Here is a 20,156-nt window from a genome sequence, read left to right as displayed (position 1 = left end):
TGCCTCATCTTATCACCACCAGATCCACCAACCAACCTGCAGGAGCCTTTTTTCTGCCCCAGGGTGAGCAACCCCTGCTTCCATACAAGGATCATTCCTGTTAGAAACCCTCCTTGGCCCTACACCAATTCTAGTTTATGATCCATGTCTGTGTCTTCCTTAAAAGCAACTCTCCTAGAAAGGCTTGTCTATGCTTTATTTCTGCATATCTTCACTTCCTGTTCTGTCCTCCACCACCTCCATTCCATCTTGCTATCATCAAGAGTCAATTCTCTTTCACTATCTGACTCAACCCTCAACAACACTTCTTTCTTCTCAAAACTATGTCTTCGCTTTGATTTTGGAATACCACGCTCTGTTTTTTTTCTCTTACCTCTCTGGCCACTCCTTGTTAGTTTCTTTTTTTGCTCCTGTTATTAAATCCTGGAGTTCTCCAGAATTCAATCTTAAGATCTCTTTTCATTTTCCAAGTGATCTCAAATAATGGCTTGATTTTAAATATCATCTGTATGCTGGTATCTCCTAAATTTATATCTCAAGTCTTGACATCTTCCCCTACTTCCAGACTTGTAAATCTGTCTACTCAATAGGTAAGCTTGAATATTTAATAAACATTATAAATTTAGCAGGTCCAGGTCAGAACCTGGTCAACCACCACTTTCCAAACCCCTTCATCTCCCATTAAATGATATTACCATTTATCTGCTTGTTCAGGTCAATATTTTGGAGGCATTTTAACTCTTCTCTTTCTTTCATACCTCACATACAATTATTCAACTATGTCTTCAAAATATATTCCAAATCTTTTTATTCACCCTAATCTCCACTGTTAACCATCTTATTCTGTGCCACTTGTGGTTGTTTTCAAATTTGAAAATTATTTGCTTCTCTTCCTTCAAAATTTGGGTTTTAATTCTCATGCTGTTGAATGTGAGTTATACTTAGTGATTCATTTCTAATGGATGCAATGTGGTGGAAGTGAGGCTGTGAAATCGCTTGTTCTGGGGAAAACCAGCTGCCATGTCAGAACGACGTGCAAGCAGCCCTTTGGAGAAATCCAATTGTGAAGAACTGAGGCTTTCTGTTAACAGCTGTGTGAATGACCCATCCTGGAAGTGGATCCATCAGGCCAAGCCAAGCATTCAGATAATGTCAGCCCTGGCTGACCCCTTGACTGTAGCTTCATGAGAAACCCTGAACCAGAATTGCTCAGCTAAGTGACTTCTGGAATATAAATACGTGAGATAATAAATGTTTATTATTTTAAGCTTTAAATTTTGGGGATAATTTGTTAACAATAGAGAAATAATATACTTTATTAGTTTCCTAGGGTTGCCATAACAAATTACTACAAACCAGATGGGTTAAAAAAAACAGGAATTTGTTCTCAAACAGTTCTGGAGGACAGATGTCTGAAATAAAGATGTTGGTAGGGCTACACTCTCTCTCTGAAAGATCTAGGGAGGATTCCCTCCTGCTGCTTCCAGCTTCTGGTGGGCCTAAGCATCCCTTGGTTGTAGCTCTGTTACATCATTCTCTGCTCCAATCTTTACATGGCTTTCTCCACTGCCTCTGTGTCTTCTTCTCTTCCATCTCTTATAAGGACACTTGTCTTTAGATTTAGGACCTACCAGGATAATCCAGAATGATCTCACCTTGAGATCCTTAACTTGATTACATCTGCAAAGACTTATTTTCCAAATAAAGTCACGGTCATAGGTTGCAGGAGTTAGGATGTAGACATATCATTGGGACGACCACTTTTAAACCCACTGCATACACCATCGTCATTTCTTATCAGGATGGCATCTTAACAGGTCTCTGTATTTCTATTTTTACACACACACACACACAGACACACACACACACACCCCACATATGGTTTCTTCTGTATACAGCAGCCTGAATGGTCTTTTCAACATGTAGTCATATCATGACACTCCCATCTAATGAATTCTTAACACATTTAGAATAAAATTCAAACTCCTTCTGTGGCTAGCAGGGTAGGTAGATTTGGCCTAGCCTATCTCTGGACTAATTTGTTCAGAGGGTCATAGGTGACCCTCAGGCAGACAAGAACAAGGGCCAAGAAAGTTATCATGACAATGGAAGGTCAGTCATTCACAGGAGGAGTATGTGAATAACACACATCCAGAGGCTTAAGCTGAAATCAGTATGTAAGTTTCACGGTGGTTGGAAGGAATATATAGGGAATGGAATGGCTGAAAACGCTTTCAGGGGTTGAGACTCAGCAGGATGGGAAAGAGTAGATATCAGAGGGAGAAGTCAGAGATACACCTGTGGAGTTTAGCATAAATGATTGAATCCATGGAGGAGGCATAGCATTGTTACAACCACTGGTATTAGTGCATTCATTCCTCATTCCTCCTCTGCATTCCTGGATCCTGCACAAGTGTAGTGATACCAGGAAGATGTAAGACTCCACAGAGGATTGCAACTGAACTTCAGCAGTTACTCCGGGTTCAGAATATAAGGACTTTTGAAAAAATGAATTGCCCAGATATGTGAATATTAGAGTGATGGAGTAAAATAAATATGAGTTAGACTTCTATTTTCAAATCCCAATTCTTCCACTTACTAGGTATGGACTTGTTTAAGTTACCTGCCCTCTTTGACTCTCATTTTCTGCAAAATGGGGATAATAATACCTGTGCTGAATGCTCTGGATTGGGCCGCTCAGCCTCCATTTCAGCAGTCTTCTCATGGAGAGGTTGAAAAACTAGAAACCACATTTCCCAGATTTCTCTGTGGCCAGAGTTTAGGATGTGAATTCAGTTCAGCACTTATATGATTTTTAGAAAGTTAGAGGTGAAATGTAAGTGAAATTTTCCTGCAAGAAGGTTGTAGAAACCTATGACACTCCTACAGATTGCTCTAAGGTTCCAGTCCCCAGCTTCCTGGAGGGAGAAGAAGTGGTAGTGTCCACATTACTTCTCCTCATTTTTACAACTTTTTTCATTTTTAATTTTTGTGGCTACATAGTAGGTGTATATACTTACGGGGTCAATGTGATGTTTTGATATAGGCAGACGATGTGTAATAATCACATCATGGAAAATAGGGTATCCATCCCCTCACACATTTATTCTTTGTGTTACAAACAATCCATTTATACTCTTTTAGTTGTTTTAAAATGTACAATTAAATTGTTATTGACTATACTCTGCTGTGTTATCAAATATGAGTTCATATTTATTCTTTCTATTTATTATACCCATTAAACACCCCTCTCTCTCCCCACCCCACCCAACAGCCCACTACTTTTTCCAGCCGCTGGTAACCATCCATCTACTCTTTATCTCCATGAGTTCAATTGTTTTGATTTTTAGATCTCAAGAGTAAGTTAGTACAAGTGATGTTTGTCTTTCTATGCATGGCTTATTTCCCTTAACATAATGACTTCCCATTCTATCCATGTTGCTGCAAATGACAGAATCTCATTCTTCTTATGGCTGAATAGTAAGTACTCCATTGTGTATATTTACCACATTTTCTTTATTCACTCATCTGTTGATGACACTTAGGTTGCTTCCAAATCTTGGCTATTGTAAACAGTGCTGCAACAAACATAGGAGTGCAGCTATCTGTTTGATAGACTGATTTCCTTTCTTTTGAGTTTTTACCCAGCAGTGGGATAGCTGAATCACATGGTAGCTCAATTTTTAGTTTTTTGAGGAGCCTCCAAACTGTTCTCCATAGTGGTTGTACTAATTTACATTCCCACCAACAGTGTACAGGGTTCACTTTTCTTCACATCCTTGCCAGCGTTTGTTATTGCTGTCTTTTAGATTAAGCCATTTCAACTGGAGACAGATTATATCTCACTGTATTTTTTTTTTCCATTTTTCTGATGATCAGTGATGTTGAGCACATTTTCATATGCCTATTTGCCATTTGTATGTATTCTTTTTTTTTTTTTTTTTTTTTTTTTGAGGCGGAGTCTCGCTCTGTCGCCCAGGCTGGAGTGCAGTGGCGCGATCTCGGCTCACTGCAAGCTCCGCCTCCCGGGTTCCCGCCATTCTCCTGCCTCAGCCTCTCGAGTAGCTGGGACTACAGGCGCCGCCACCACGCCCGGCTAATTTTTTTGTATTTTTAGTGGAGACGGGGTTTCATTGTGTTAGCCAGGATGGTCTCGATCTCCTGACCTCGTGATCCGCCCGTCTCGGCCTCCCAAAGTGCTGGGATTACAGGCTTGAGCCACCGCGCCCGGCCTGTATGTATTCTTTTGAGAAATGTCTATTCAAATTTTTTGCCCATTTTTGATTGGATTATTGGACTTTTTACTATAGAGTTATTTGAGCTCCTTCTATATTCTGTTTATTAATCTCTTGTCAGATGGGTAGTTTGCAAATATTTTCTCGCATTCTGTGAGTTGTCCCCTCACTTTGTTGATTGTATCCTTTGCTGTTCAGAAACTTTTCAATTTGTTGATTCCATTTGTTCATTTTTGCTTTGGTTGCCTGTGCTCATGATACTTTTGCCCAGACCGATGTCTTAGAGATTTTCCTCAGTGTTTTCTTGTACTAGTTTCACCATTTAAGGTCTTAGATTTAAGTCTTTAGTCCATTTTGATTTTATTTTTGTATATGATGAGAGATAGGGGTCTAAGTTTCATTCTTCTGCGTATGGATATCCAATTTTCTCAGCATCATTTATTGAAGAGACTATCTTTTTCCCAGCATATATTCTTGGTACCTTTGTACCAAATTCACTGCAGGTGTGTGAATTTGTTTCTGTGTTCTCTATTCTGTTCCATTGATCTATGAGTCTGTTTTTATGCCAGTACCATGCTCTTGTGGTTACTATAGCTCTGTAGTATATTTTTTAGTCAGGTAATGTAATTTTTCCAGTTTTGTTCTTTTTGCATAGGATAGTTTTGGCTATTCTGGGTCTTTTGTGGCTCTGTGTAAATTTTAGAATTGTTTATTTGTGTTTATATGAAGAACGTCATTGGTATTTTATAAGAGATTTGCACTGAATCTGTAGATTGCTTTGGACTTTTTAACAATATCGATTCTTCCAATGCATGAACATGGAATATCTTTCCATTTTTTGTGTCTTCTTTAATTTATTTCATTTGTGTTTTTTATTCATTGTTGATATCTTTCACTTCTTTGGTTAAGTTAATTACTAGGTATTTAATTTTATGTGTGGCTATCAGAAATTGGATTACCTTTAAAATTTATTTTTCAGATTGTTCACTATTGGGATATAGAAATGCTACTGATTTTTGTATGTTGATTTTGTATCCTGCAACTTTACTGAATTTGTTTATCAGTTCTAACAGTTTTTTGATGGAGTCTTTAGTTTTTTCCAAATATAAGATTATATCATCTGCAAACAAGGATAATTTGACTTCTTCCTTTTCAATTTGGATGTCCTACATTTCTTTCTTTTTTCAGATGGCTCCAGCTAGGACTTTCAGTACTATGTTGAATAACTGTGGTGAAAGTGGGCATTCTTATTGTGTTCCAGCTCTTAGAGGAAAGGCTTTCAGTTTTTTCCCATTCAGTATGATACTAGTGGTGGGTCTGTCATTGATGGCTTGTATTATGTTGAGGTATATTTCTTCTATGCCAAGTTTTTCAAGTGAATTTATCATGAAGGGATGTTGAATTTTATGAATGCTTTTTCAGCATCAATTGAAATGATCATATGGTTTTTGTCCTTCATTCTGGTGATATGATGTATCACATTGATTAATTTGCATATGTCTAACCATTCTTACATCTGTGGGATAAATGCCACTTGGTCATGATGAATGATCTTTTTGATGTATTCTTGAATTCAGTTTGCTAGTAGTTTGCTGAAAATTTTTACATCAATATTCATCAGAGATATGGCCTATAGATTTATTTTTATGATGTATCTTTGGTTTTGGTATTAGGGTAATATTGCCCTCGTATAATACGTTTGGAAGTATTCCTTCCTTATCTATTTTTTGAAATAGTTTGAGTAGAATTGGTACTAGTTCTTCTTTAATTGTTTGGTAGAATTCAGCAGTGAAGTCATTAGGTCCCAGGCTTTTCTTTACTGGGAGACTTCTTGTTATGGCTTCTATCTTGTTACTTGTTATTGGTATGTTTAGGTTTTGGATTTCTTCATGGATTTCTTCATGGATTTTTTCAACCATGAAGAAATTCAACCATGGTAGGTAGGTTGTGTAGGTTGTGTTTAGGAATTTGTCCATTTCTTCTGGATTTTCCAATTTATTGGCATATAGTTGTTCATCGTAGACACTAGTGATCCTTTGAATTTCTGTGAAATCAGTTGTAATGTCTCCTTTTTCTTTTCTGAGTTTGGATGTTTTCTCTTTTTTTCTTTATTAGTCTGGCTAAATGTTTGTCAATTTTGTTTAACTTTTCAAAAAAATCAACTTTTTTCCATTGATCTTTTGTATTATTTCCTTCATTTCAATTTCATTTATTTCTGCTCTGATCTTTATATTAATATTAATTTTCTTCTATTTTTTGGTTCGGTTTGCTCTTGCTTTTCTAGCTCTTTAAGGTGTATCATTCTATTGTTTATCTGAAGTTTATCTTCTTTTTGAAGTAGGCACTTACAGCTATAAAATTCCGTCTTAGTACTGCTTTTGCTGTATCTCACAGGCTTTGGTATGTTGTGCTTCCATTATGATTTGTTTCAAGAAAATTTTCAATTTTCTTTTCAATTTCTTCATTGACCCCACTGGTCATTCAGGAGCACATTGTTTAATTTCCGTGTATTTGTGTAGTTTCCAAAATTCCTCTTGTTGATTTCTAGTTTTATTGCATTGTGGTCAGTGAAAATGCTTGATATTCTTTCAATCTTGTTTAATGTTTTGACTTGTTTTGTGACCCAACACTGTCAAGGATTTGTCCTTGAGGATGATCCATGTGCTGAGGAAAAGAATGTGTATTTTTTCGGCCATTGGATAAAATGTTCCATAAATATCTATTAGGTCCATTTGGTCTATAGTGCAGATTAAGTCCAGTGTTTCTTTGTTGGTTTTCTTTCTGGAAGATCTTTCCAATGCTGAAAATGGAGTGTTGTAGTCTTTAGTTATTATTGTATTGAGGGCTGTCTTTCTCTCTAGCTCTAATGGTATTTGCTTTATATATCTGGGTGATCCAGTGTTGGGTGCACATATATTTAAAATTGTTATATTCTCTTGCTGAAATGACCCCTTTATTATTGATAGTGACAGGAGGCAGTCAAATGCCTAGGCAGATAGGAGCAGGTCTTCAATGAAACGCCACCTCCAAGCTGAAGACAGCTTAAAGCCTGAAAGCCAAGCTACAATTTAAATCCATGGACTGATTGAGAACCTGTATTTCCATTTGGCATGCTTTCCTCTGATCTCCACCCTTCACCTATTTTACATATACCTACCCTTTCCTAATTGGTTTTCTACACTGTTGTGCCCACCTTTGAGTGGTGTCTTTGCTTTAAACATTTTTGCATGCTCACAAACCAATCAGCACATGCTCCCTGTTCTGAGTCTATAAAAAGCCCCAGACTCAGCCACACTGAGAGGCAAAAAACCCACCTGACTGCAGGGGTGGGGTACCACCCCCCAACATCCCCTCTCCGCTGAGAGCTATTCCATCACTCAATACAATTCTTCTCCACCCATCCTCACCTTTCAGTCATCAGCATGACCTCATTCTTTTTGGATGCTGGGCGAGGGCTCAAGACCCACCCAGTGTGGGTACCTAGAAAGGCTGTCACACTGGCCCTTTGCCCTTGCCAGAGGGCAGCTGCCCCATGCAATGGATCCAGGGGCCAACTGAGCTGCTAACATGTCACTGTCCCTTGGGCTGTGGATGGCAGAACTAAAAGAGCTAATTAGCATACTAACACCCACTCTGAGGCTTCAAAATCGTGAGCACCCTTGTCTGGGTGCCACTGTATTGCCCTCAAGGTGACATGCCTGATCTGGCTATGGGACCCACATGGAGCTTGCTCCTGTGTCAGTGCTCAGAGTGGTGGGCCGGATCCTGCACTTGCTCGCTTATGTGCTCCCTTCTGCAAGAAGCTGAGCATGGTGGGCCAAGTAGATGAGGCGCCCCTGCTGTGAGTCTGGCAAAGGGGCCAAGAAAAATCCTGTGTTATTTAGGGATCTTGCCCAGGATTCCCAAAGGATGAGTAAATGCAAACCAAGATGCTTCACTTTCCCTGAGGCTTCTTGTCCTCAGACTTTTTTCTGAAGGCAGATGAAGCACTGAACCTCTGGTGTAGCTAGTTAAGAGTGAATGGCACAACTACACAGGACAGGATGCTGGAGAGGACCCTTCTGTCACTCTTGGGAGTTGGAAATGTCAGTCTCATTCCAATCCAGTCTTTTCTATGATATTTTCCTTCTTGTTTTTGGGGCTGTCATGGCACCTATGTTGTCTTTTACAATGTTAAGAGTGTTGTTGCAAACTACAGAGATATTACTGAGTGGAATAGGTGTTGGGTCCAGTCATCAAAAATGTAATTCAGAACAACGTGGTTTCTGTCTGTTCTTAGAGGCAAAAAGGGTACAGTGTTTAAGAGTTTTTTCCTATATTAGAAACTCATTTGCATATAGCAAGAGTCTTTCCCCCCCAAGCACCTACCCCACCCCACACTTAAGTTGTCTTTTTCTTTTTCTCTACCATGTCGGAAGTTAACACAGCCCTGCAAATACAAGGAGCTTTTCTATGTGAGAGGTTTTTTTTTTTCCTTTTGAAAGGCGTCTTTTTTCCTTTTGAAGGGCCAGGTCCCCCTTTCTCTCCCTTGTTTGAGGAGGACTCAGTTCCACAGCTTTACCTTAGCATTCAGCTTATGATAAGGAGGCAGCAAAGGAGCAGCCCCACTGGCTGCTGTTGCAGTCTGGCAAGGGCCACCAGGGTCTTAATTTAATGAGTCCATGCACCCTCCTGAGGCAGTTATTTGTCCCAAACTCAATTCTGAGCTTCAAGTTAAAGCCCTAGAAAGGAAAACTGGATCTGAGGAATCCAGAAGCATATGGCAATGGAATTCAAGGGACACAGCACAGGTGAGCATTACTAATTCCTGCCAATGAGGCCCCCCACCATTTCATGGATAGAGGTCATGCTAGCATCAATGGCATAGATGAGGTTACCGATCGCAGGGAGAACAGACAATGTGTAGGTGAATGCAAATAATTCTTACTCTCTAGGATACCCGATTCCACGTGGGTGAAAGTCACATTGGCACCCATGGGTAGCACCCTGCTGAGTTCGCTGGGACTCAGGGATACAAAGACAGAAGAAAGAAGATGCCTTTTCTTTCTCTCCCTCACATGCCCTGGGTATTTGCTTGGGGAAAAAAAGGCACTAAAGGACACCTTTTCCCCTCTTTCCAGAAGGATAACCAACCATCTTCAGCTACTCTCCACACCACAGGACACTCCTCTCAGATGCATCCCAAAACTGGGAAAAGTTAATTTTCCCAAATCTTTAACTTTTTGGCTTAACAATGAGCCAGGAAAAATTACAGGTCTAACTGAGCAAATCTCTTTAGGAGGGACAATTTTTATAGTATGCAAATAACCTCTTTGTCTGCTCCCCCTTTACAAGACTCCAGAGTCACAAAAGGGCTCCACAGATAAGGGAAGGGAGCCCAGAAGCCTGACATACTGGCAAAAGGGTAAAAGGTTGTTTTTTTTTTTAACTAGCCAGACTTCTGGCCTTCCTCTCCCTGTGCAAACTGGTAGAATGAATGATAAAAATCACTGTTTATATCCTCTGTAAAGTTTTGATTAATGGGAAAAAGGATGTGTGAGGCTAATCTTAAGCTGTAACAAATCTGTTATACTTTGTGCTAAGAATTTATCTTTCTGTGTCTTTCTATCAGAAAGAGGGATACCTTAGGATAGAATGCATGTCTAGGACCCCATAATCCCACTTTTCAAACCATCCCAGCAAACTGGTCAGTAACAAACTTTGCTACAGGTCTCTGAAGGGAAAATAACTGAATGAGGTCTCCATCTTTTTTATGTCCTTGGGAGCTTGACCATGTAACCATGTGGCAGTACTGTCTTTTGGTGTCTGCCATTTTACAATTGTGGCTCAAGTTCAATCTGGCTTAGGGAATGAGTACTTTCTGGCTAATATCTGTGTGACTTTTACAATTTGCTGATTCTCTTTCCCTCCCTTAGCTTCCAGCTTCCTTTCTTAAATCTTCCTTTCTGTGAGCTACCTTTAAAGATTCTAGATTTTGTAAAAACTGCTTACCAGCTCTTTGAAAATACCTTGTACACTCACTGTTAAATCATAACCTTAGTTAAGGCTTGTTGGTTTCACCTGTGAGGTTACTTTTGATAAAGTTCAAAAGTCAGAAATATTGGCCACTTGGTGTGGCTAAAGTCAGGTAACAAGGGATTTAAAAGGATTTTCTTAAAGAGTGCTATGGTTAAAAGTCAGCTTAATTAAAAGTGGATATTCACACTATAGGTATATTTAAAAGGCTTTTATGTTTTTCTCTTCTTGGATCTTGTTTCACTGAAAAAGAGTTTTGTTCTTCTCAGCCAACTGAATTATTTTTCTCAATTTTGTCTTGCCACTCTTAATGCATGCACAAGAGGCCCTAAGATAACTTCTGATGGCCTGCGACTCCCTGGAAAAAAACAGAGGAGGCACTATTGACCCTGTTTTGGGAAAAAAAAAACTTTTGTTTTCCTCATGGATCCCCAAGAATTAAAAATCCCTCTCATATTTTGAGAGGGATTTAGCTATATCTGCTTTTAGCTATATCTGCTTATTAGGCCCTAGAAACTGCACGTTTTCTTAACCCTGTTTGTTGAAGGGCTCCACCCTGAGGCCAATAATCTAATTAGGAGATTGGCAAATGAAAAAGCTTACAACTACTGGATCTTCTGTCTGTCTGTGTAGTTATATATGTGTTATGTGTGTGATGTTTATATAAAAAAGAGCTTTAATTAATTGTCTTAGAGAAAAACATGTGCTTAGATTAAATATTTTTTGATGTAAAAAGAAAAGCTGTAATGCCTTTTAGTTCATGTGACTTTAATTTTTGAGAAATAAAAACAGTTTTAAAGATTGTTAATAAAATACAAATGTCTTCAAAATGTAAATATGTGGTCTAAATTATGTAGGTCAGATACTGGGCTTGTTAAATGCTTTAAGGTTATAAACTGCTTCTTTGGCTTTTGAAAATTGTTCAACTTGCTTGCTTTATGGTTTAGTAAGACCTGGGGACATATGAGATTAAAAATGTCCCTAACTGTGCTGGAAAGAGTTAGACCCTATCTACGCCTATTACATAAATAAAATAACTTACCATGTTTTACATTAAAATTAAAAATTGCTAAGAGTTACCATTATAATATGTAACTGAGACTACTGAACATAGATTTACACGTAAGGTGTGTAAGGAAAGTAAAATCTGTTTTTAGTACAAGATTATAACAAGGCATGGGAATGTAAATTTTTGTCTAGTTCATGGGGTTAAAGGAGTGTTTTAAACGGGATAAAGACAAAGCTGAAGGTTTAAACAAGTTGTGTAAGGTTTGTAAAAATTAGTCCTGCAAAAGAAGTTTTGTATGTGAACATATTGACTAAATTCAAAAGAATATTATATGGTTTTTCCCTAAGTTGAGCATTAAAATAAAAGAATAAAACAAGGTTTTCTTAGGGCACTGATCTGCTCTTTAACAAAAATTTGTAAAGTGTTATAAAAGGCTTATAAGAATCTCACCTCATGATCAAACTGGTTAAGACTGGATAGAATTATCTATAATATTTCATTAGAAAATTGGGGTTGACATCAATAATAAACTAATGAAAGGGTGAAATTTGGCTTTCTCTCCCTTGAATGAGATTTTCATGTAATAGTAAAGGATAATAAAAAATTTTTGTTTGCTTTGTGAATCAACTACTGAAAAAAAATAAGGAAAAGACACGAGACAGATTGTTTGGAAAGCTAAGTCTTTTCTCTTAATGAGTAAAGGTTTTTGTCTTTAAAATAATTTTTGGGTAATTATTTTGGCTAACTAAATGATTTATGGAAATCTGGAATTCTATTTCATAATATGAAATGTTTTAAGCCTCTAACATATTTAACAGGCTTCCCAAAATCAAACTTCAGTTTCAAGGTTGTTTTCTCTGACCCTTAACTTTTGAATGCTACAGAGAGCCCCTGGGTCATCCAAAAAAGAGGTAAACAGGATTATTTGATGTGTTTAGTTATGTGGAATTGCCAAAATAAAAATAATGTTTAATCTTCTTCAGGTTATATTTTACTAAGAAATATTAATATATGTTCCAAAATGGTATGGGATTTCTAAAAAGTTCTAATGTTTGAGTATATGCTATCAATAACAATTAAGGTTATTATGTTAAGTTATTGTAAATCACAGAAATAACTAAATTTCTTTGTCAATTGTGTTTTGACTGTGACTACCTGAAGACGTTTTATTATTTGTTTTTTTGTTTGTTTTGTGGTCTTCTCTTCCTTCTTTCTTTCCTTCCTCTCTCTTTTTTAGTGAATCATATCTCTGGTGATATGCTTTAGTTTCTTGGTTTTTAATCCTTTGTGTATTCATTGTATGACATTTGTTTTGAAGTCACCATGAGGCTTGCAAATACTATCTTATAACCCATTATTTTAAGGTGGTAACAACTTAATACCGTTTATATAAGCAAAGAAACAAGTCAAAAGAAAACTAATAAAAACTCTACATCTTAAATTTGTCCCCCTGTTTTTCAAGTTTCTGTTGTTTTTGTTTATATCTTAAGGTATTGTCTATGTCCTGAAAAGTTGTTGTCGTTATTATTTTTGATTGGTGTATTAGTTAGTCTTTCTACTTAGGACAAGAGTAGTTTACAACCTGTAGTTACAGTGTTAGAATATTCAGTGTTTTTCTGTGTACTTACTATTACCAGTGAATTTTGTATCTTTAAATGATTTTTTATTGCTCATTAATTTCCTTTTCTTCCTAATTGAAGTACTCTCTGTAACATTTCTTATAGGATGTGTCTGGTGTTGACGAAATCCTTCAGCTTTTGTTTGTCTGGGAAGATTTTTATTTCTTCTTTATATTTGAAGGATACTTTCCTATATGTACTATTCTAGAATAAAAATTTTTTTCTTCAGCCCTTTAAATATGTCATGCCACTTTCTCCTGGCCTATAAGCTTTCCACTAAAAAGTCTGCTCTGAGTTCAAGCTCCATTGTATGTTATTTGTTTCTTTACTCTTGCTGCTTTTAGGATCCTTTCTTTATCCTTGACTTTTGGGAATTTAATTATTAGATGGCTTAAAGTAGTCTTCTTTGGGGTAAATCTGCTTAATGTTTTATAACCTTCTTGTGCTTGAATATTGATATATTTCTCTGGGTTTGAGAAATTCTATATTATTATCCCTTTAAATAAACTTTATACCCCTGTCTCTTTCTCTATCTCCTCTTTAAGGCCAATAATTCTTAAATTATTGAATTTTGAAGCTTTTTGAGGCTATTTTCTACATGTTGTAGGTTTCTGTCACTGTTTTTCATTCTTTTTTCTTTTGTCTCCTTTGACTGTATATTTTCAAATAGCCTGTCTTCAAGCTCACTAATTAATTCTTTCTTTTGCTTGATCAGTTCGCTATTTAAAAACTTTGATGCATTTTTCCATGTCACTTTATTTTTCAACTCCAGAATTTCTGCTTGTTTTTGTTAAATTTATCTGATAGAATTCTCAATTATTTCCCTGTATTATCTTGAGTTTCTTTGAGTTTCCTCAAAACAATTATCTAGAATTCTTTATCTGAAAGATCACTTATCTCTGTTTCTCCAAGATTATTCCTGGTGCCTTATTTAGTTTATTTGGTGAAATCGTGTTTTCCTGCATGGTCTTGATACTTGTAGATATTCATCTGTGTCTGAGTATTGAAGAATTAGGTATTTATTGCAGTCTTTGCTGTTTGGGATTATTTGTACCCATTCTTCTTGGGAAGGCTTTCCAGATATTCGAAAAGACTTGTGTGTTGTGATCTGAGCTGTATCTGCTTTAGCAGACATCCCAAGCCCAGTAATGCTGTGGTTCTTGCAGACTCATAGAGGTACTACCTTGATGGTCTTGTACAAGATACAGAAGTATTCTCTGGATTACCAGACATAGACTGTTGTTTTCTTCACTTACTTTCTCCCAAACAAATGGAGACTTTCTTTCTTTCTTTCTTTCTTTCTTTCTTTCTTTCTTTCTTTCTTTCTTTCTTTCTTTCTTTCTTTCTTTCTCTCTCTCTCTCTCTCTCTCTCTCTCTTCCTTCCTTCCTTCCTTCCTTCCTTCCTTCCTTTCTTTCTTTCTTTCTTTCTTTCTTTCTTTCTTTCTTTCTTTCTTTCTTTCTTTCTTTCTTTCTTTCTTTCTTTCTTTCTTTCTTTCTTTCTTTCTTTCTTTCTTTCTTCTTTCTTTCTTTCTTTCTTTCTTTCTTTCTTTCTTTCTTTCTTTCTTTCTTTCTTTCTTTCTTTCTTCTTTCTTCTCTCTCTCTTCTTCTTCCTTCCTTCCTTCCTTTCTCTCTCTCTCTCTCTCTTTCTTTCCTCCTCCTCCTCCTCCTTCTTCTTCTTCTTCCTCTTCCTCCTCCTTCTCCTCCTCTCCTTCCTTCCTTCCTTCCTTCCTTCCTTCCTTCCTTCCTTCCTTCCTTCCTTCCTTCCCTCCTTCCTCCCTCCCTTCCTTCCTTCCTTTCTTCTTTTTTTCCATTCTTTTTCCTTTCTTCTCTCTCTCTCTCTCTCTGTCCCTCCCTCCCTCCCTCCCTCCTTCTCTCCCTCCTGAAGCTGGGTGTGGAGTGACATAAGCATCTCTATGGCCACCACCACTAGGACTGTGCTGGGTCTGACCTAAAGCCAGTACAGCACTAGGTCTCACCCAAGGCCTATTGTAATCATTATCTCATTACTGCTTATGCTTGCTCAAGGCCTTAGGGCTCTGTGATCAGCAGGTGGCAAAGCCATCCAGGCCTGTGTCCTTCCCTCCAGATGGCATGTTACCCCAGGCCTCAGGCAGGTCCAGAGGTGCCATCTGGAAGCCAGGTCAACAACTTTAGAAGTCTATCTAGTGTTCTGTTGTACTGTGGTTGAGCTGTCACCCAAACCACAACATACAATTCTTCCCACTCTTTCCTCCCCTTTCCAAAGGCAGAGGAGCCTCATCCCATGGCCACCACCAACATAGACACACTGAGACTGCTGCCAGACTACCACCCATGTTCCTTTAAGACCCTATGGCTCTTCAGTCAGCTTGTGGTGAATGATGCCTCGCCTGGGACTCACCTGTCAGGGCAGTGGGCTCCCATCTGGTCCAGAGAAGGTCCAGGAATGCCATCCAAGTCCCAGGTCCTGGAATTGAGGGCTCCAAGAGCCTGCTTCGTGCTCTACCCGCCTATGGCCTAGCTGGTACCTAAGGTGAAAGACAGAGTTCCCTTTATTTTTCTCTCCACTTTTCTCAAGCAGAAGGAGTCTCGCCTCATGGCCACTACAGCTCAGAATGTGCTGAGTCTCACCTGAATCCAGCTAGTCTCAGAGTCTCACCCAAGGCCCATGATGTACTACCTGGGTATTACTGGTGGTTATTCAGGGTCCAAGTGCTCTTCAGTTAGAAGGTGATGAATCCTGCCAGAAGTAGGTCCTTCTTTTCAAGGCAGTAGGTGCCTTTCTGGTGTAGGGTATGTGTAGAAATGTCATCTGAGAACTAGGACTTGGAAAGGGTGTCTCATGACACTGACCAATGCCCTATCCTGCTGTGGCTGAGCTGGTATCCAACATGCAAAACAATGGCTTCCTCACTCTTACCTCTCCTTTCCTCAAGCAGAAGGAAGGGAGCTCTTTTGGAGCCATGAGCTGTGCAGCCTGGGGTTAGGAAAGGGGTGATGCCAGCACTCCCTTAGCCACTCTGGCTGGTGTCTCAGTAGGTCATGTTCCCACCCCTCCCCTATCCAGTCCCTATCCAGTACACAGGCACTGGGCCTAGTTCAGCACTAGGACTCATCTAGTAGTTTCAGACTTTGTTTCCTAGATTGTCATCCAAGTTAATTTAGGGCCCCAGAGCCCCAGAGCACTTTAGGCCATGATGGAGAGGCTTGTGGGAACTCAAGTTCTGACCACTGGGATTGGTGATTCCTCTCTGACTAGGGTCTTTTTAAATGTTAACTCAATGGGTGGGTGTCAACTGAGTTTGGTCCAATTTTGCTTTCTCCTATAACAGGGAAGAACTGAGTTCAATGTCTCACAAATGCTGCACTCTCCTTCTCCCCAACATAGAATCGCTCTCTGCATCATGCTGTCACTGCTGGGTATAGGGAAAGGGTGGCGTTGGTGATTCAGTACTGCTTTTCCTACCTCTTTGGTACCTCTTTCAGTGATGCAAAGTTAAAGCCAGGTACTGTGAGTGCTCACCTGCATTTTGATTCTCATGAAGGTACTTCTTTGGTGTGTAGACAGTTGTTAAATTGGTGTCCTTCTTGGAAGCATGATTGATGGAACCTTCTATTTTGACATCATATCCCCATACTACCTCCTCTGTGACTTCTAATCTTAATTACAGCTTGGGGTGTCCACTGTCCAATTTTCTGGGCATGAGAGGCAGCCAGAAAGACAGTGACTTTTTGTATCCATAGCTACAGTGTCAGTCTCAAAGGAGTCATTTCCATGATGGACTGGTTCTATATTCCTGGGGATTATTCCAGGAGGACCAGTCTAGAACCTGATCCTTAAATCCCTATAATGATTTTGAAAATATCTAATTCTCTGAATTAAGTCCTTTCTTGCTTAAAATTATCAAAGTAGTTTCTACTTTCTGAACTGAAGAATGGAACCCATAGAAAGACATAAGAGGTGTTGCCTGGGAAAAGCCAATTGACCCATCATGAAGAAGCTTCACATTGCCAAGTGGCATTTACTTTGGTGAATGCACTGAGTTCCAGTTAAGATCCTTGGCTTGCCATCTTAAGGACCCAATATACTGGAGTTGATGGGGGTTAGATGCTCAGTAATGCTAACAGAGCTATCAAGAAGAGGATTTATAAAACCCAAATGCTGTTTTAATTATTTACAATGAGGGATGTGCTATGAGGAAGACTAGAAGCGTACTGGCCTGACCAGCAATTTTGCTGATTGTGATCGAGACACAAGAGAACTCAAATTTTCAAAGGATTCTCATTGAGTACGTGTATTAATCTGTTTTCATGATGCTAATAAAGACATACCTGAGACTGGGAAGAAAAAGAGGTTTAATTGGACTTACGGTTCCACATAGCTGGGAAGGCCTCAGAATCATGGCGGGAGGTGAAAGGCACTTCTTACATGGTGGGAGCAAGAGAAAACGAGGAGGAAGCAAAAGCGGAAACCTCTGATAAACCCTTCAGATCTCATGAGATGTATTCACTATCACGAAAATAGCATGGGAAAGACCTGCCCCTATGATTCAATTACCTCTCCCTGGGTGCCTCCCACCACACATGGGAATTCTGAGAGATACAATTCAAATTGAGATTTGGGTGGGCACACAGCCAAACCATATAAGTAGGCAATGGAAGCAAAAGAAGAGCCACCACAGGGAAGGACTTGCCCCCTGGACCAGACTAACCAAGGGTCCTGGGCACCCTCTCCCCTGGTGAGTGCTTGAATGCATTTTCCAAAATGATGACTCTGGGCTCCTCTTTTTTTGTGCTTTCAAAGCATATCCATTTCCCTTCTGATCCTAAACATAGAAGTGCAGGCAGGCAAGGGAATAAATTGCAGTGTGAACACTGATTGCGCCTTCCTACATAATCTGCCAACGAGAGACTCAATCTGAAGAGTTTACTCCTCAAATAGGACTTTGGCCTAATTTCTGTTTAACCCTCATTATCTTCAGAAAGGTATGCAACAGCTGAGCTAAGGTCAGCTCTGGTCAGGAAGACTAGGTTGAATGTTGACAAACAAGAAATAAACTCTACGTCTTTAAGAAGAGGCTGTATTTAACAAAGCATCTGGGTGTGATATTTTTTGACATGAAAGAGTAGCCCTTGGAGAATTTCCTAGATTGGTTGGCATCAGTCAAAGAAGACTAAATCATTCTTCACAAATAATAAAAGCAAAATTTTGAGTGTTCAAGGGCAACTTCGAAGCAGACAAGGTGAGGACAGCACCCCTCCAACCCCACCCTGCCTCATGATTCCTTCCATCTTCTTCCCCTCACCAAAGACACAAGGAATAACCTAACATAGAGGGTGTGTTGGGAAGAGGTCCTAGCAAGATGCACAAAACAGAGAAGAGAAGGCAGATGAGAAGTTCTATGTTCAATCTTGGGGAGTTTGTCAGGACTGTGACTTCTCTGCTAGTATTCCAAGATCTTCAATACATCCCTACTCTTCATATCTCCCTGTATGAATGATGCTTGGGAAAATGTTTTTAAAAAGGGACTGAGCTCCAGGTTTGGGTTTATGTAAGGTAGAGAAGAAAAGAGCTGCAAGAGGGAAGATATAGCAGAGAACAAGAATTCTGTGAGAGGAGAAAGTTGGACCAAGTGATGACCAGGAGAAATATTAACATAAGTCTCTAAGAATTCCTAGCAACCATAGTGGAGGAAGGGTGGAGAGAAATTGTCATAAGCATAACAGGGTCATTTAATCCACTTTTGCTTAAATCTCAAAGGATAGGGCAATTGGGATGGCCTGGAAAACTTGGGCCAGAATCATTGCAGTCAAAAACCTGGGCCAGAATAAATGCAGTTAAGGGAGAAGGAAGGGGTTAAGTAGAAGATAATGTAATGTAGAGCCTTGTGTCTTGGATGTAGAACAAATATTTCACCTTATTAAAATTCTTCTTATCCACTTGAAAATTGTCAATAACTTGACTTTCCAGAAGCCAGAGGAAAAGCTTTTCCTCTGGCATTTCTTAGACTCTTGTCATCCATCCCATGTTTTCTGACTGGCCAATGTGGTTGCCTTCTAATTTTTAAAAGCATCCCTGCACACTCTTCTCATTGTACATGAAGTCACGTCAATTCATGCTTCTCTGACTTAAAAAGGCACGGTATCTCCTCTTTGTTCTTTAATTCTTAAAAGAATTCTGATGGAGAGCAATAAAATTTCAGCCCAGTAAAGATATTAATTACAGAGTTTTAAATACTTGATGCAAGGCCCTTTCCCTTGATAGGAGAATATCTTCTTCCAGTTAGAAAAAAACAAAACAAACAGATTCTCAAGGTTAAGTCACGTAGCTTCTTGCCTGGTGCCCACATGAGAGCTTCTATAGACTCGTGTGAGTGAAATCCTGTGGTATAAATGATTTCTTGTTACAGAAGAGGACAAAGCTGAGCAGGAGGAGTGGTAATAGTCAGATAACTATGTGTGCTCTCTGGAAAGTTTTAAGAGGTTGCCAAATGCTTCCCCTGAAAGAGTAAGACAGAATGCCTATGAGAAATCATGACACCAGGCTGTCTAAAGTTTTTAAGTGCCTTAGTTAAAGCCAAAAATTCTTATTCATCAGAAAGGATTTTGTGGGTGAAAGGAAAGTTTTGGACTAAGTTTTTTAAACTTCTTGAATAGGGCCAGAGTGAAATTTATAGTAAATAAAGCTTAGTGACTTATAGCAGCATTTTCCACAATAGCCAAAAGTGGAAGAAACCAATGTGCCCATCACAGATACATGCCTGAACAGAATATGGTATATCCAAATGAGAGATTATTCAATCTTAAAAACGAAGAAAGTTCTGACACGTGCTGCAATATGGATGAACCTTGAGGACATTTCATTAAGTGAAAGAAGTCAGTCACAACAAAAGGACAAATACTGCATGACTCCATAGAGTGGTAAAATTCATAGAGACAGAAAGTAGAATGATGGTTGCCAGGAGATAGGAGGAAGAGGGAATGAGAAGTTATCATTTAATGGATACAGAGTATACATTTGGAGAGATGAAAAAAGTTCTAGAGATAAATGGATGATGGTGATGGTTGCACAACAATGTGAATGTACTTAATGCCACTCAACTGTCCACTTTAAAATGGCTAAAATGGTAAATTTTATGTCATGTATACTTTACCACAATAAAAAAGCTTAGTGGGAATAATATTGTGTTATTTTGTAAAAGTTTGCATGTTAAAAAATCATATTTTTGGGGAAGCACTCATGAGAAAAATGTTCCGTTGTTTGAATCAACCAAGAAACGCTTCACACGAAGCACATTA

The sequence above is a fragment of the Macaca nemestrina genome, chromosome 13 (assembly GCF_043159975.1).
Source record: "Macaca nemestrina isolate mMacNem1 chromosome 13, mMacNem.hap1, whole genome shotgun sequence".
Lineage (NCBI taxonomy): Eukaryota > Metazoa > Chordata > Mammalia > Primates > Cercopithecidae > Macaca > Macaca nemestrina.
This window is presented reverse-complemented; position numbering follows the sequence as displayed.